Source organism: Nicotiana tabacum, chromosome 2 (assembly GCF_000715075.1).
Source record: "Nicotiana tabacum cultivar K326 chromosome 2, ASM71507v2, whole genome shotgun sequence".
Classification (NCBI taxonomy): Eukaryota; Viridiplantae; Streptophyta; class Magnoliopsida; order Solanales; family Solanaceae; genus Nicotiana; species Nicotiana tabacum.
The window spans coordinates 41516366-41535483 of record NC_134081.1 but is presented as its reverse complement, the minus strand read 5'-3'; the positions used below and the strand labels follow the sequence as shown (position 1 = coordinate 41535483).

The 19118-nt window shown below is 41.3% G+C and overlaps 1 pseudogene; it reads right to left on the bottom strand.

The window, feature by feature from the left end:
• Positions 1–5410: 5410 nt before the first annotated feature.
• On the bottom strand, positions 5411–17089 carry LOC107765002 (expansin-A2-like; annotated as a pseudogene).
• Between the last annotated feature and the right edge of the window lie 2029 nt (positions 17090–19118).

Sequence of the window (19118 nt, the reverse complement as noted above, 5' to 3'; positions counted from 1 at the left end):
CGAGGGCATCGGCCTCGCTGTTTTGTTCTTGAGACACATGTTGTAGAGTCTATTATTTAAACCGATGTAGAGTCACCTGTAGTTTGTCTAAGTATCTCTGCATTCGATCTTCTCGAACCTCGAAGGTTCTGTTGACTTGGTTTACCACAAGCAAGGAGTCACATTTGGCCTCAATGACTTCTGCTCCCAAACCTTTAGCTAGCTCGAGACCTGCAATCATGGCCTCATACTCGGCCTCATTATTAGTTAACTTGGAAGTTTTGATAGCCTGTCTAGTTGTATTACCCGTGGGTGGCTTCAAAACGATGCCTAACTCGGACCCCTTCACGTTTGAAGCACCGTCTGTGAAGAGGGTCCACACCCCCTATGATGTACTCGACTTTATTAATAGTTCCTTTTCCACCTCGGGTATGAGGGTTGGCGTAAATTCGGCCATGAAGTCCCCTAAGATTTGAGACTTGATGGCCGTTCGGGGTCGATACTCGATATCGTACCCACTGATCTTGACGGCCCATTTGGCCAATCGGCCCGAAAGTTCGGGCTTATGCAAAATATTGCGAAGAGGATAAGTAGTCACCACGCAGATCAGGTGACACTAAAAATATGGTTTTAATTTCCTAGAGGCGCTTATTAGGGCAAGCGCTAATTTTTCTAAGTGTAGGTTCTGAGTCTCGGCCTCACCTAAAGTTCGACTAACATAGTAAATAGGTAATTGCGTACCTTGCTCTTCTCGAACTAGGACCCCACTAATCGCGATTTTTGAGACTGCTAAGTACAAGTAGAGTTGCTCGTCCTTTTTTGGAGTATGAAGCAGTGGCGGGTTCGAGAGGTACCGCTTTAATTCTTCCAATGCTTGTTGGAATTCCGGGGTCCATGCAAAATTGTTCTTCTTTCTGAGCAGTGAGAAGAACTTATGACTTCTATCTGAAGACCTCGAGATGAATCGGCCTAGGGCGGCTATGTGCCCTGTTAATCTTTGTACGGACTTAACATTGTCCACGGCTTTGATGTCTTCGATTGACTTTATCTTATCGGGGTTGATTTCGATTCCCCGATTTGATACCATAAAGCCGAGGAACTTGCCCGAGCCGACCCCGAATGCACATTTCTCCGGGTTGAGCTTCATGTTGTATTTCCTTAGTATATCGAAGGTCTCCTACAAATTTGTCAAATGGTCCTCTGCTCGCAGGGACTTAACTAGCATATCATCAATATAAACCTCCATTGATTTACCTATTTGTTCTTCAAACATTCGATTTACTACGCATTGATAAGTTGCACCAGCATTGTTTTAGTCCAAACGGCATTACATTATGACAATAGGTACTGTACTTAGTGATGAACGAAGTCTTTTCCTGATCCTCCGGGTTCATTTGTATTTGATTGTACCCAGAGTAGGCATCGAGAAAACTAAGGATCTCGTGGCCGGCCGCGGCATCGATCATGCGATCGATATTCGGCAGAGGAAAAGAGACTTTAGGATATGCTTTATTTAAATCTTTATAGTCTACGCACATTCTAAGTTTATTTACCTTTTTAAGGACTATGACTACGTTCGCTAACCATTCGGGATATTTACCTCCCGAATGGATCTTATTTTGAGAAGTTTGGTTACCTCATCCTTGATGAATACATGTTTTACCTCGGACTGAGGCCTTCTCTTTTGTTTTACCGGGCGGAACTTCGAGTCCAAGCTCAGTCGATGTGTAGTGATCTCCGGTTGGATCCCTGTCATATCTAGGTGGGACCAAGCAAAACAATCCATATTATCAATAATAAATCCAATGAATTTTTCCCTGAGCTTAGGGGTTAACCCCGTACCTAGGTATACCTTTCGATCGGGTAGATGCTTGATCAGTATGACTTGCTCCAGTTCCTTGACAGTCGATTTGGTGGCGTCGGAATCCTCAGGGATTATGAAGGATCGAGGGATCCAGTAGTTATTTTCCTCGTTTGTTCCCTGCTTCTCCGACTGAGTCGAGGCTGTTGGCTATGGTTGCTATTTAGCTTCCTGTTTTCCTTTGGGATCCAATCCCTTTGTTGATGAAAGCGCCGATACAGGTATTACTTCGTCGATCGCGAACATCTCTTTTGCAGCATGTTGTTTCCCATACACCATTTTTACTTCATCCGGTGTTAGGAACTTCAGCATTTGGTGAAAGGTTGAGGGGAACGCCCTCATGTTATGAATCCAAGGTCTTTCGGGCAGTGCGTTGTATCTCATATCGCCATCGATCACATGGAACTTTGTTTCTTGAATAGTCCCGGCTATATTTACTGGTAGGGTGATTTCACCTTTAGTTGTTTCACTTGCCATGTTGAATCCATTGAGAATCCAAGCTGCGGGTATGATCTGATCTTGTAGACCAAGCTGCTCCACAACCCTCGATCGAATAATATTGGCCGAGCTTCCTAGATCAATTAAAACACGTTTAATCTGAATTTTATTCATTAAGATAGAGATTACCAAAGCATCATTGTGGGGTTGTGAGATCCCTTCTGCTTCCTCATCATCGAATGATAAAGTGACTTCTGGCACATAGTCTCGAGTTCCTTTTTCCCTGGTGATTGATACTTTAGTGCGTTTGAACACGGGCCCTTGTGGAATATCGACCCCGCCAATGATCATGTGAATCATGTGTTGTGGTTCTTCCTGCTTGTTTTTCCTTTTTGCATCCTTGTCTCTGAAATGGTTCTTAGCTCGGTCACTCAAAAATTCTCGAAGGTGACCCTCATTGAATAGACGGGCCACTTCCTCCCTTAGTTGTCTGCAGTCTTCGGTTCTATGACCATGTGTACCATGGTATTTGCATATTTGATTGGGGTTTCTTTGTGATGGATTGGTTTGTAGGGTTCTAGGCCATCTAGTATCTTTGATTATCCCAATGGCTGATACAATACCTGATGCGTCGATGCTGAAGTTGTATTCTGATAATCGTGGTGCATCTGTGGGATCCGCATGTTTATCAAAGCCACTTTTGCTCATGAACCCTCGAGAGTTATGTCCTCGATCGTTTCCTTCGATTATTTCAGATGGGATTGCATCATGGGCCACTGTTTCTACGATCTGCATTGTATGGTTGATACCGATCTCTGTTCGACCGGGGTTCTCTGTCGATATCCCTTTGAGTTCTTCCGATGGGCCTGTTTGGATAAACAGAATCAGAAGGGGTCCCCAATTGATCATCCTCTATCCTGATCTTTGACTGGTACAGATTATGTACATCGGCCCAGGTTACCGCTGGATATTCAATTAAACTCTATTTTAGCTATCATGGTGCCACCAAACTGCATTCGTTCAAACCCTGAGTAAAGGTTTGAACAGCCCAATCACCTGTGACCGGTGGTAGTTCCATGCGTTCCATCTGGAACCGAGATACAAATTCCCTCAATATTTCGTTGTCTTTTTGTTTCACCTTGAAGAGGTCTGACTTCCTAGTTGCAACCTTTATCGCTCCGGCATGTGCTTTTACGAAGGAGTCTGCAAGCATGGCGAAGGAATCGATGTAATTGGGCGACAAATTGTAGTACCATATCATTGCTCCTTTCGACAAGGTTTCTCCAAATTTTTTCAGTAAAACAGATTCAATCTCATCGTCTTCCAAGTCATTCCCTTTTATTGCGCATGTATAAGAAGTGACATGCTCATTAGGGTCAGTGGTCCCATTGTACTTAGGAATTTCTTGCATTCGGTATTTCTTTGGAATGGGTTTCAGTGCCGCACTTGGAGGGAAAGGCTTCTCTACAAATTTCTTTGAATCCATACCCTTTAGAATCGGCGGTGCCCCCGGTATTTGGTCAACCCGGGAGTTGTATGTTTCTACTTTCTTGTCATTTACCTCGATTTTCTTTTCTCCCGATTCAATCCATTTAGTGAGCTCCTCGAACATTTTTATAATGGCAGGGTCAGTCCCCGATTCGTTGGTATTCGACCTTTCCGGCACAGGATCGGTCCTTTGAACGATTTCTGGTTCGATCCTACTCGGTGTTCGGTGTTGATTTTGTAGTTGTGCTATAGCGGCCTGTTGAGCCTGTAACATTTCGAATATCAATTGGAGGCTAACTCCACCATCTTCTCCACCCTGCGTACCTCGACCACCTGATCGAACTTCCCTGTGTATACTACCTTCGGGCTCAACGCCCAAATTTGCATTTAGGGCGACATGTGAACTGATATCGACGAGATTTGCAATTGGTGCTCCTTCGAGGTCGGCCTGAGGCACCTCGATTCCTGGGGTGGCTATGTTGTCGTTTTCCCCGTGAAATCCGAGGTTGTTGTCACCATGTGTAGGTACTGCTTGTGAGTTTGACATGTTTATCCTGAAGAAAAAGATTCTTACGATAACAAGTATAAAGCAGTGTGTGTTATCGAAATTAGTATTAAGCAATCACTATTATCCTTAGCCCCACGGTGGGCGCCGAATTATTTACCCTAAAAATTGAATAACAATTAAACTTATAATGAGGTTCTAAGGATACACGATTTCACTTAATACCGATAGACAAATATGAAGATTAACAACATAAATAAACTATAAAATAAAGCGAACCAGTATTAAAATGGAATTCAACCCTCGAGCTAGGGTGCCCTCAAACTGATTGTTACCAAAATAGTTAAAAATAAAGCAAGCTGGTGAACAAGAGAGTATAAGCTAAAGAGAGAGCGTTATATTGGCTTTTTTACGTGAAAACAGTGTGTCTTACAAATGGTTAATACTCTCCTTTATATAGTAGAGGAGTTTTACTTATGGTATAACTCTAATTACAGAAGAAAATCTCATGTTTAGCTAATTAACCATTTCTGATTTGATCCGTTTCGAGATTTACGCGATGATCCTCGACTAGTCACTGAGGTTTACGCCGTGATCCTCGACCAGCCACGGATATCTCGCCTTTCTGTTATTATGCTATCTTCGATCTTGCTCGATGACTGTCTTGTTCGGCTTCGATCGCTACTAGCCTTGATCTCGACAGGTATCTCGGTCCTGAACTTGGTACCTAGTCCTCGTGATTTAGTCTGTTTCGTTACGAGGCCGTCCTTCGATGTAATCTCCCGGTCTCGGTCAAATAGTAAAATCGGGTGGGTCCGATTTTAACCGTATACACCTATACATTGCCAATACAGCTATACATTGCCAATTTTTGGGATGCCTTTGTCAAACATAATTTAAGGCCAAAAATTTGTAAATCACCCGATATCAATTTCGATTAAATAATTTTAGCATATCAAGTTAGTTGGAAATTACACATAACAGATCACAATATTTATCTTATAAATCATTAATGAATAGTAGTAACATTTCTTTACTACAAATGATGGCCAAAAGCGGGTGCTACTTAGCTACCTCTTACTCAGGCTCCTTTTGTTACTAAGGACAACTACACACTTCTTTAGTACTTATATATATTTCTAAGGGAAACAATCTAGTACCAGTGCCCAAAAAATCATGCATATTACAAATTGTATGCTGCCCATAAAAAGAAATACGTAATTGGTAGTGATAGTTGTTCCATCACCAGCTGTGAGCCTAAAAGAAAGGGTTTGGCCATTGAGGTAAGAGTTAGTTTGCCAGTTCTGACCCCAATTCCTTGACATAGTCTGCCAACCACTTGTAGATCCTTTAATTGAAACAGAATGAATATCCCCTGGACCTGCTACATTGGTGACTAGTACCAAGTTGAAGTAAGAGTGTACATTAATAATAAACCGAATTCCTCCTTTCTTCACACACCAAGGACGATGCTATTGAGCAATTTGAAGATAAGCAGGTTGAGGCATGTCAAAATGGGGACGAGGAGGATTGCACCACCCACAATTGTCACTGGGCAAAGCAAAATTAGGTGGGCAAAAGTTAGTAGCAGTGACAGTAATGGTACCACCATCTGGGCTCAAAACAAGCCATTGTCAAACAATGCTGTGCTTAATGCTGCAGTATTAGTTCCATATCCTTGCCCATACAAATTCCCATATCCATATGCTCCTCCCGCTGTATACGGTAAAAATCGGTTAGTCCTTCGTACGAACTGGTCGAAATGGTAATGCATTGAATCGAAGATCAGGTTGAGGTCCGAAGTCAGGTCATCAAGCTTCGAGCCCTAGGGACCGATCAATGTCGAGCTCGATATCATTATCGAGCTCAAATACAAATCGAACTATGATGAAGTTACCGAGCTTACGAAGAAGAGACCGATCAACACTGTCCCCGAATCAATACAAGGCTATGAATCAGAATCGAGCTCGAGTCAAGATCGAGAGCTCGAGTCGATATCGATCTCGAGACAATATCGAGCTCATAGACAAGAGCCGTTGCAATCGCACTAAGAAAGGGAATCTTGGCAGGAATTATGGAAAAGCTGATTTATCATGGGTCTCCCACTATGTATTTTTAATTGTATCTAAAGTAGGATCCCTCCACTATAAAGGGGTTGGTTATTATTTCTGTAAAGCATCAAGTTTTGCATACACTACAACTCAAATATCATATACTCTCATACTGAAGAATTATCCTCTTTTAGCTTCATAGATTGGCTCATCTTGCTCAATCCTTAAATCATCCTCCTTTCAACTTTGCTTATTTTGTACTCTTTATAGTATATATTCGATATTTCCATTTTACTCTTACGATTTGTGTCAAGTTATATCACATATCCTTAGAACTACGTACAAATTTAACTCTATCCGTTTTTCGAGTAAACAGTTTAGCGCCCACCGTAGGGCTAAGGATAATAGTGATTATTTGATACGAATCTACAAAAACACACCATTTTAGGCTTATTTTCGGAAGTGCCTTTGATTTCGGATTGGCAACGACATACTCTCAAATTAAATGGTATTACCTATCGACAATGAAGCTGGCCTTCAAGGTGAGAACAACAACTTGACGCCCAGGGCCGGAATGCCTCTTGTCGATGCCGTTGGAGCTCGAGTAGAAGTGCCATTAGACTTTAATTCGCATGTGACCATTGAGGCAAACCTATATTCTGAACCTGAAAACAACATTCAAGGTGGCACTCGGTCTGTAACTCAAGATACCCATAACATCGAGGAAAATGGCGTCAGCTTGCACATGATTTTCAAAATATTGCAAGCTTAACAGGCAGCAATAGCTCAGTTATAGAGTCAAACCCAGACACCGAGCAAGACGGAGCCCAGTCCACCCCGAGAAATCGCCCATAGAACGGAACCAGCTATAGTAAGGTCAAATGAGCAAGAGTCGAGGACTAATCCCGAAATTGCTAAGATGTTCGAAGAACTGACCAAAAGAATAGAATCAGGTGAAAGGAGGATCGAGGCAAACAACAAAAAGGTGGAAATATATAACTCCAGGGTTGATCAGATCCCGGGGGCACCACCGATATTAAAGGGCTTAGATTCCAAAAAATCCATACAAAAGCCATTCCCCCCAAGCGCGGCTCCTAAACCGATCCTTAAGAAATTCCGAATGCACGAGATTACTAAATATAACTAAACTACCGACCCCTTCAAACATGTCACCTCTTACACATGTGCCATCAAAGGGAACGACCTTAAGGACGATGAAATTGAATTCGGATTATTGAAAAAATTTGGTGAAACCCTGTCAAAGGGAGCAATGATATGGTATCACAATGTACCATCTAATTCTATCGATTCTTTTGCTATGCTTATAGATTCCTTCGTAAAAGCACACGCCAGGGCCATAAAGGTCGAGACCAGAAAGTCGGACCTGTTCAAGGTAAGACAGAAGGATAACGAGATGCTGAGGGAGTTCGTATCTTGTTTTCAAATGGAACGAATGGATCTGCCACCAGTCATAAATGATTGGGTTGTTCAGGCTTTCACTCAAGGTTTAAACGAACGAAGTTCGACGGCTTCACGGTGGTTGAAGCATATCCTGATCGAGTACCCAACTATTACTTGGGCCGACATGCACAATCGGTACCAATCAAAAATTAGAGTCGAAGACGATCAGTTGGGGTTTGAACCCGCTGCTAGAAGGGATATCAATCGAGAACAAGGTCCGATCAAGGACCGATACCGACCGTATAGTGGAAACCACATAATCAATGAATCGAGACGTAACCCCGGATAAGGCAACAAAAGAACTGATCGAGGTTAAGGGTCTCAGGGGCTGATGAATAGAAATGGGTTCGACAAGCCTACCGGACCTAAGGAAGCACCACAGTTATCGGAGTATAACTTCAGCATTGATGCATCCGCCATCGTGTCAGCTATCGGACACATCAAAGACACTAAATGGCCTCGAGCCATGCAGACCGATCCTGCCCAGAGGAATCCCAATTAAATGTGCGAATATCATGGCACCCATGGGCACAGAATAGAAGATTGCAGGCAACTAAGAGAAGAGGTTATTCAATAAAGGGCACCTTCGAGAATTTTTAAGCGACAGGGCCAAAAACCATTTCAAAAACAGGGATTTTGGTAAACAAAACGAATAGGAAGAACCACAGCACATCATCTACATGATCATCAGTGGCGTCAATACCCCTCAGGGGCCGGTGCTTAAACGCACTAAGACATCGGTTATGAGAGAAAAGCGAGCTCGAACTCAGGATTACGCACCCATAGGAACCTTGTCCTTTAATGATGAAGATGCAGAAGGAGTCATGCAACCTCATAACGATGCACTGGTAATATCCGTACTTATGAATAAAACTAAAGTTAAGCATGTGTTAATTGATCCAGGTAGCTCAGCCAACATTATTAGATCGAAGGTTGTAGAACAACTAGGTCTACAGGACCAGGTCATACCCGCAACCCTGGTTCTAAACGGATTCAATATGGCATGTGAAACCACCAAAGGCGAGATAATTCTGCCGATAAACGTGGCCCTGACCATCCAGGAAACGAAGTTCCTCGTAATCGAAGGCGACATGAGGTACAACACCCTTTTTGGAAGGCCATGGATCCTCAATATGAGAGTTTTACCTTCGACCCTCCACCAGGTTCTTAAATTCCCAACATCGGAGGGAGTCAAAATAATGTGCGGAAAACAACCGGCCGTAAGAGAAATGTTTGCTGTCGAAGAAGAAATTCCGATATCCTCACCTATGTCAACAAGGTCAGACTCAAAAGGGTAACGAGATGCCAAATAGCAATCACAGACGTCAGCTTCAACCCAACTAAAAAATCAAAAGATTGACAAAGATGATTAACAAAGGATCCCTCGATCCTTCGTGATCCCAGATGATTCGGACGCTACCCAATCAACGATCGAATAACTGGAGCAAGTCGTACTAATTGAGCATTTTCCCGAACGAAAGGTATACCTGGGAACGGGATTAACCCCTGAACTCAGGAAAAGGCTTATTCAATTTCTTATCGATAACATAGATTATTTTGCTTAGTCCCACTTAGATATAACAGGGATCCCACCGGATATGATGACACATCGGCTAAGCCTGGACCCTAGGTTCAAACCGGTAAAGCAAAAGAGAAAACCCCAGTCCGAGGTAAAGCACATATTCATAAAAGACGAGATAACTAAACTTCTTAAAATAGGGTCTATTTGGGAGGTAAAATAACCCGAATGGTTAGCCAATTTAGTTGTAGTTCCTAAAAAAGGGAACAAACTTAGAATGTGTGTAAATTATAAGGAATTAAACAAGGCGTGCCCCAAAGATTCTTTTCCGCTGCCCAACATCGATCGCATGATCGATGCCACGACCGGCCACGAGGTCCTTACTTTTTTCGATGCCTATTCCGGGTATAATCAAATCCAAATGAACCCAGAAGACTAGCAAAAGACTTCATTTGTCACCATGTATGGAACATATTGTTATAATGTGATGCCCTTCGGGCTAAAAAATACAGGAGCTACTTACCAACGCCTAGTAAATAAAATGTTCGAGGAACAAATTGTTAAATCAATGGAAGTTTTTATTGATGACATGCTAGTTAAGTCCCTGCACGCAGAGGACCATTTGGCTCATTTACAAGAAACATTCGAGATTTTAAGGAAATACAACATGAAGCTTAACCCCGAGAAATGTTCTTTCGGGGTCGGTTCGGGCAAGTTCCTCGGCTTCATGGTATCAAATCGGGGGATCAAGATCAACCCCGATAAAATCAAGGCTATCGAAGACATCGCCATCGTGGACAGTGTAAAAGTCGTACAGATGCTAACGGGACGGATTGCTGCCTTAGAATTGAAGTGATATCTATCGAGCCCACCATTACTTCATACTCCAAAAGCAGACGAGAAACTTTGCTTGTACTTGGCAGTATCAGAAATCGTGGTAAGTGGTGTCCTAGTTCGAGAAGAGCAAGTTACTCAATTTCCCGTTTATTATGTAAGTCGAACCTTATGGGAAGCAGAAACTAGATATCCACACTTAGAGAAATTGGCATTTTCACTGATAAACGCCTCTAGAAAGCTAAGACCATACTTTCAATGTCACCCCATATGTGTATTAACCACTTACCCACTTCATAATATTTTGCACAAGCCCGAACTTTCAGGCCGATTGGCCAAATGGGCCGTCGAACTCAGTGGCTACGATATCGAATATCAACCTCGTATGGCCATCAAGTCTTAAATTTTAGCGGATTGTATGGCTGATTTCATGCCAACCCTCGTACCCGAAGTCGAAAAAGAACTCTTGTTGAAACCGGGTACATCATCGGGGGTATGGATCCTTTTCACAGACGGGGCTTCGAACGTGAAAGGGTCTGGGCTAGGCATCGTTTTAAAGCCGCCTACGGGTAGCACTATTGGGCAATCTATCAAAACTACTAGGTTGACTAACAACGAGGCTAAGTATGAGGCCATGATTGTAGGTCTCGAGCTAGCTAAAAGCTTGGGAGAAGAAGTCGTTGAAGCCAAATGTGACTCTTTACTGGTGGTAAATCAAGTAAACAAAACCTTCGAAGTTCGAGAGGATAGAATGCAACGGTATTTGGACAAACTGCAGGTAACTTTGCACCATTTCAAAGAATGGACTTTACAGCATGTACCTCGAGAACAAAACAGTGAGGCTGATGCACTGGAAAATTTGGGATCATCGGTCGAGGAAGATGAGATCAACTCGGGGACTGTCGTTCAACTCTCGAGATCCGTGATCGAGGAAGGTCATACCGAGATAAATTCTACAAGCTTAACATGGGATTGGAGGAATAAGTATATTGAATACTTGGAGAACGGAAAGCTCCATCGGATCCTAAAAATTTGAGGGCCCTACGAACCAAAGCTGCTCGATTTAGATTGACTGCAGATGGAACATTGTACCGAAGGACATTTGATGGACCATTGGCAGTATGCTTAGGTCCAGGAGACACTGACTACATCCTACGTGAGATTCATGAGGGTATTTGTGGAAATTATTTCGGTGTCGATTCATTAGTCCGAAAAATAATCAGAGTAGGATATTATTGGATTGATATGGACAAAGATGCAAAGGACTTTGTTCGAAAATGTGACAAATATCAAAGGTTTGCACCGATGATCCATCAGCCCGGAGAGCAACTACACTCAGTCCTATCCCCATGGCCATTCATGAAATGGGGAATGGATATCGTCGGCCCTCTGCCATCGGCCCCAGGTAAAGCTAAATTCATTTTATTTATGAATGACTATTTCTCTAAATGGGTTGAAGCACAGTCGTTCGAAAAATAAGGGAGAAAGAGGTTATAGACTTCATCTGGGATCATATCGTATGTTGATTTGGGATAGCCGCCGAAATAGTGTGTGACAATGGTAAACAATTTATCGGCAGCAAAGTGACGAAATTCCTCGAAGACCACAAAATAAAAAGGATATTATCAACACCATATCACCCTAGTGGGAACATACAAGCCAAATCGACAAACAAGACTATCATTCAAAACCTAAAGAAAGGTTGAACGATGCTAAGAGAAAATGGAGAGAAATTCTACTTGAAGTTCTTTGGGCATATCGATCAACATGAAAATCTAGTACGGGGGCAACCCCGTTCTCCTTTGTATATGGCTCCGAAGCCTTGATTCCAGTCGAAGTCGGGGAACCCAGTGCCAGGTTTTGATATACAACAAAAGAGTCAAATCACGAGGCTATGAATACTAGCCTCGAATTATCGGATGAAAAACGAGAAGCTTCTCTCGTCCAATTGGCCGTCCAAAAATAGCGAATCAAAAGATACTATAATCGAAGATCCAAGCTTTGCCATTTTAAAATCGGGGACTTAGTGCTAAGGAAAATCACCCTCAGTACCCGAACTCCAAATGAAGGAAAACTGGGTCCAAACTGGGAAGGACTGTATCAGGTTCTCGAAAACGTCGGTAAAGGATTCTACAAGCTCGGTATTATAAATGGCAAAAAACTATCAAGCAATTGGAATGTGTCACACCTAAAACGATACTACTGCTAAGGTACGACCCTCCCATATTCGTTTTTATATCCCAGCTAACCCTTGCAGAAGTTCAATCAGGAACAAGGATGGATCCTTCAATACGAAGTCCTAGGTTTAAAAGCACGCGTTGCACTCTTTTTCCCTTAGACCGGTTTTATCCCAAATGAGTTTTTCGGCAAGGTTTTTAATGAGGCAACCATTGATCATGCTAACTTAGAAGCAATTCAACAGTATCTGAGGCCTCTTTACAATCGACCTCGAATACTGGGGGGCATTACCCCTCAAATATATCAAGTTCGATGCAACAACGTTACCTCATAACAACATGGTTCCAATAGGAAAAATTGTAAGAGCCAAATTGTCAAAACGAACCATGCTCATGTAGTTGGCACGAGCCCTGACGCAAAATATGAACACATGTATAATGACTTACAAAGAAAAATTTCTTCTTTACCAATATCTTATATCCAAGAAATATTCCTCTTTTTCGAGATTTATTATGCAAACAGGCTTAAGGTAAATCAACGAGTTCGAGCAACACTCACTCAACTACGAAGCCCAAGGGCTACCCTATTTCGAGTTCGAGCAAGTACTCACTCAACCATAAAGCCTATGGGCTACATTACGATGAGTTCGAATCACTCACTCGACTAAGCCTACGGGCTATTTTTATTCCGAGTTCGAGCAAGCCCTCACTCGACTACTAAGCCAATGGGCTACTCTTATTTCGAGTTCGAGCAAGCACTCACTCAACTTTTAAGCCTACGGGCTACATTACTTCAAGTTCGAATCACTCACTCGACTACTAAGCCTACGGGCTACTCTTATTTCAAGTTCGGGCAAGCACTCACTTGACCATTAAGCCTACGAGCTATATTACTTCGAGTTCGAGCAATCACCCACCCAACTACTATGCCTACATGCTACCTCATTTCAAGTTTGAGCAAGCACTCACTCGGTTATAAAGTCTACAAGGTCCAAATTCGATCCAATTGCCTAAAGCCTTATGAAAACATTCATAAGGCATGAATGAAACAAAATCTTCACAAGGCAAAAAATAAAATAGAGGCAAGTCGGGAAAAGAAAAGATATTTATATATATATATATATAATATTGTTTGTAACGTCCGAAATGGAAACATAAGGGCTAATTTTCTTGGTTATCTCCGAGGGCGGTCTCTTCTCCATCGGGATCCTCTCCGCTCTCGTACCCGCTCTTGCTCCCATCATCATCATCATCATCATCATCGGAAGCCAAGGCTTCAGCATCGACTTCGAGCTCTATAGCCCTTTTTATCTCTTCAGTGAGATCGAAACCTCGAGCATGGATCTCCTCGAGGGTCTCCCTCCGAGATCGGCACTTAGCAAGTTCGGCAACCCAATGTGCTCGAGTGTTGGCAGTCTCAACTACCTCTCTTGCTTGTATCTGAGCAGCTTCAGTATCGGCCTGATAGATGGCCACGAATGCATCCGCATCGGCCTTTGCCTTTTTGACGTCAGATTCTTCCTTGGAAAGTTCAGAGGCCAACCGAGCCTCGAGCTCCTCTATTCTTCTTGCTTGAACCAAGCTTTTCTCCTTCATACTTTGAAGTTGGTTTTCGGCCGATAATAGTTGGGCTCGAGCAGCCTCTTTCTCTGCAGCAAAGCGATCCATACCTTCTTTCCACTTCAAGGAATCCGCTTTTATCACATCGACCTCCTCACGGAGTTTCCCTATCATCTCAAGTTTCTATTATAGCTGTGAGACTGAAAAATTAGCAATCGTTCCGGTATCGAGTCCATATGCTTTTAATAGTATCATTACTTGCTCGGACAGATCGGTCTGATCTTGGTGAGCCTTGGTCAACTCAGCTCGGAGGTTTTTGATTTCCTCTCCCCTTTTCCCTAAGAGGAGTTTAAGGGCGTTCTTCTCCTCCGTGACCCATTGAAGGTCGGCCTCGTATCGACGCAGCTCAGTTCAAGACTGAGAACATGCTTCTCGATGAACTGTTGCGGCCTACAAAGAAAGAAGAAACGAAGTTAGAAAAGAAAAACAAACATAAAAGTAATATCAACAAACAGAGTTAAAGCTTACCCGATTCAGAGCTTGCTACACTTCGCAGAAAAGGCCCGACACATCACTAGGGCCAGCAGCTTCCTCGACCCTAGTAAACAAATCGCAGAAGGGATCCTCCCCTTCATGAGATCGGTTCATATCGAGGGCCCCCAAAGCTTGGGCTTCCCGAATCGCCCCTTCGGAAAAAGCAGGGAAAGTGGGCGAGTCTTCGATTACTACTGCCCCAAGTGAGTCACATGGGGCATTCTCTTCGGTTTGAAGAGAGTCAGGGACGGCCCCTTCAGACATATCCACCATCCGTTGACTTCGATGGGAGATATCCTCGATCCCCAACGGCTCAGGGACTTTGCCCAAATCTTTCTTTGATATACCCTCAGTTCGAGGCAGAGCCTGGTAAACCACCATCGATCCAGCTGCCTGTGGGGCATCGATGGTTTTCTTCACTCGGGCCACCAGTACGGACCCGTCGTCTTTTCTTCTTCCTCATCTTCATCCCTAAGATGTCGAACTTATTCTAAAGTTAAAGGGATGGTATTCTTCCTTGACTTACGAGCCTTTGATTTTGGGTTTTCAGAAGTAGAGGCCCTTTTTCTCTTATTATCCTTCACCGATTTAGAAACCGGGGCCGAAGTTTCCTCCTGGCCGGACAGGGGTCTCAAAACCGCATCCTTGCCCAAACCTACACACAAGAAAATTGATTTGAGTGTACGAAAAACAGTTCGAACTATCAATGATGCGAGAAAGGAGATTGCCGTAATTTTTGGCCTCCCATCGGCCCTTTGACAAATCGCGCCATGAGTGCTCGGCGTACGTAGAAGTCGAAGCCATTGCCCAGTCCTTGAGGTCGGGAACCGTACCGGGCATCCAAGTAACCACTGCACCACAAAAGGGGATATCAGTAAGAAAGGAAACGAAGGGACAAAACAATGGGAGATAACAGCCGAGTTACACTTACGCTTCACGTTCCATTCTTCAGGAAATGGCATCTTCTCGGCCGGTATTAGGTCCGACGTCTTCACTCGAACGAATCTTCCCATCCAGCCTTGATCCTTGTCCTCATCTATGCTTGATAACAGAACCTAACGTGAAAGGGTAAGTGTACACACTCAAAAACCCTTCCACATGAGTAGTAATATCCTCTTCGGGAGATGGGACTACCACTACTTTGTTCCCCCAGTTATAATCTTTTCTTATCTGTTCGAGATATACCCAGGTTATCAAACACATATATCTCAATACCGGCTCACATTGGCCCGAAATCGAAGAGCCTTTGTCAACCTTAAAATCGGAGGTAAGAACACACGCCACGAAAACGCCCTCCTCAGGCTGTGGATCCACTGGTGTTTTATCGGCGGTAGATTGGGAAGAAGAAACTTTTTCTTTTTAGGAGACGGTTTTTGATGTTTTCACCATTTTTGTATTTAAAGAAGGAGATAACAAAGATATGGTGTTTTGAAGAAGGATTTTGCAGAGAAGCATCACAGATTTACGAATGAATTCAGAAGGTGTGAGAAAGAAATAAGAAAATTTAGAGTTTGGAGATGTAAAAGTGATTAAAAGTGAAAAAGGGTTATTTATAGGTAGAGCAATGGCTGTTCAATTTTGATAATGGCCGACCATCGTCTGACACGCATTAAATGCCTAGGTAAACTGAACCGACAGGACAAGCACGTCATGATCGGATTCGATGCAAATGTCAGTATATATCTAATCGTACCGTTGAAAAATCATGTCGTTTCTCGCTACATCCTTCCCAAGAAACGAGGGGACTATCTGTATACGATAAAAATCGATTAGTCCTTCGTACGAACTGGTCAAAATAGTAATGCATTGGATCGAAGATCAGGTTGAGGTCTGAAATTAGGTAATCAAGTGTTGAGCCCTAGGAACCGATCAATGTCGAGCTCGATATCATTATCGATCTCAAATCCAAATCGAATTATGATGAAGTTACTGAGCTTATGAGGCAGAGACTGATCAATATTGTCCCCGAATCAATACAAGGCTCAGAATCAGAATCGAACTCGAGTCAAGATCGAGAGCTCGAGTCGATATCGAGCTTGAGATAATATCGAGCACATAGACAAGAGCCGTTGCAACCGCACTAGGAGAGAGAATCTTGGCAGGAATTATGGAAAAGCTGATTTATCATAGGTCTCCCACTATGTATTTTTAATTGTATCTAAAGTAGGACCCCTCCACTATAAAGGGGTTGGTTATTATTTCTGTAAAGCATCAAGTTTTGCATACACTGTAACTCAAATATCATATACTCTCATACTGAAGAATTATCCTCTTTTAGCTTCATAGATTGGCTCATCTTGCTCAATCCATAAATCATCCTCCTTTCACCTTTGCTTATTTTTTTACTCTTCACAGTATATATTCGATATTTCCATTTTACTCTTACGATTTGTGTCAAATTATACCACATACCCTTAGAACTACGTACAAATTCAACTCTATCCGTTTTTTGGGTAAACACCTGCAATTTAATTATTAACCCTTAATTAGCTCAAATTCTCATTCCCTTCCCCCTATAAAGATATATTTAAACTTACCCATTGTACCAGTGGTATCACCACCACCATAGAATTAGAATATAGCATGAGCAGTTTCCCATCTTCCATAATCACCTTTACTACTCTGCAATCTTAGTGATAAGACAAGAAAGCAGAAAGCAAGTTTTGCACAAAGGAGTGCCATAATTTGTAGTTTCAAATTGAAGGATTAATATTGTTTTGGTTTATGGAGAAGTGAATTTGGTGAGAAATAGTTGCATATGGCTACTCTATTTATAACCAAAGGAAAGAGAAAGAGAGTATCGTGCAAAAAGTAAAAGGAAGACACACAAGATAGTTAGAGACCATTGTCGTCCAAAAGGACACTACAAGAATCACGTAATCAAAATTAAGTAGGCGTTTGGACATTAAAATTATAATTTATTTTAAAAAAAATAGTAGTTAGAGTTGAATTGAATAATGATATTTTGGAATTTAAATTTTTTTTTGGATATGCATTTCACTTGAAAAAATATTGCAATTTTGTGAGTAGGGAAAAATATATATGAATTAGTTAATTAGTGTTTAAATTGATTGTTTATCTTTGAATTGAATTAAAATTTTAGGGTTTAGGTCTTGTTAACTTTGAATTGAATTGAATTACTTAGAGTGTAAATTGAATGTTTAAGTTTGTATTGAATTGAATAGTTTAGTTAGGAATTGAATGTTTAACTTTGAATTGAATTGAGTTTTTAGGGTTTAGTTCTTGTCAATTGAAATTTTAGGGTATGAATTGAATTGTTAAGAGTTTATGTTTTATGAGATTAATTGAATTGTTTAGGGTATGCATTAAATATTTAGGGTATGAATTAAACGTTTAGGGTATGAATTGAATTGTTAAGAGTTTATGTTTTGTGAGGTTAATTGAATTATTTAGGGTATGAATTGAATTAATTAAGGTATGCGTTTAATATTTAGGGTATGAATTGAACTTTTAGGGTATGAATTGAATTGTTAAGGGCTTATGTTTTGTGAGGTTAATTGATTTTTTTAGGGTATGAATTGAATTGGTTAGGGTATGCATTGAACATTTAGGATATGAATTGAACTTTTAGGGCATGAATTGAAATTTTAAGGGCTTATGTTTTATGAGGTTAATTGAATTGTTTAGGATATGAATTGAATTATTTAGGGTATGCATTGAACTTTTAGGATATGAATTGAATTTAAGGGTATGAATTGAATTGCTAAGGGCTTATGTTTTGTGAGGTTAATTGAATTGTTTAGGGTATGAATTGAAGTATTTAGGGTATGCATTGAACTTTTAGGATATGAATTGAACTTTTAGGGTATGGATTAAACTTTTAGGATATGAATTGAACTTATAGTTTATGTTTAAATTGTATTAATCATAATTAATTATATTTATTATAATTTAATTAGAAAAAATTAATTATCTAATTAACTAAAAATTAATTAATTAATTTATAATTGTAGAATAAATTAAGCAGTGCTAATACTTATGGAAATATCTCAATTTATTTTTGTTTTCTTTGTATAGATGGAACATCGTACTTAGATGTACAATAGGAATTATCATAATCGGTGGAAATTGAGGGAGGATTTTATAGAAGGGGTTGATATCTTTATTAGACATACAATGTCACTTTCATCATACCAAATTGAAGGAGTAATGAGGTGTCCTTGTGTCAAGTTCGATGGTGTGAATTTTAAGAAACTGGAGAAAGTTAAGATGTATCTTTATAGTAGGGGTTTATAGAGAATTACTTTGTGTAGACTAATCAAGGAGAGATCGATAGTAGCTATGGAATATTTCATAACATGGTTGCTGGTGAAAGTAGTAGGTCGGTGGAGAATATGAATCAAGATTCTAGAATTAATGATATGGTTACGGATGCTTTTGGGATGCACTTCGGTGTTGAGCCCGATGAAAATGTTGAACAGACTACTAACGATGATGCAAAACGTTTTTATGAACAGTTAGAGGAAGCTAGTCGTCCACTACGTAAAGGAAGTCCGCACTCTGAGTTATCTGTTACAGCTAGATTTCTAAGTATCAAATCTGATTGGAATATTTCTCAAGTGTCCATGGACTCTTTCATTGACCTTATTAGTGAACTAGTTGACCCAGATATCAACTTTCCTGGTGATTTCTATAAGGTAAAGAGATTGGTTTCTAGGTTAGGACTTTCGTCGATGAGAATTGATTGTTG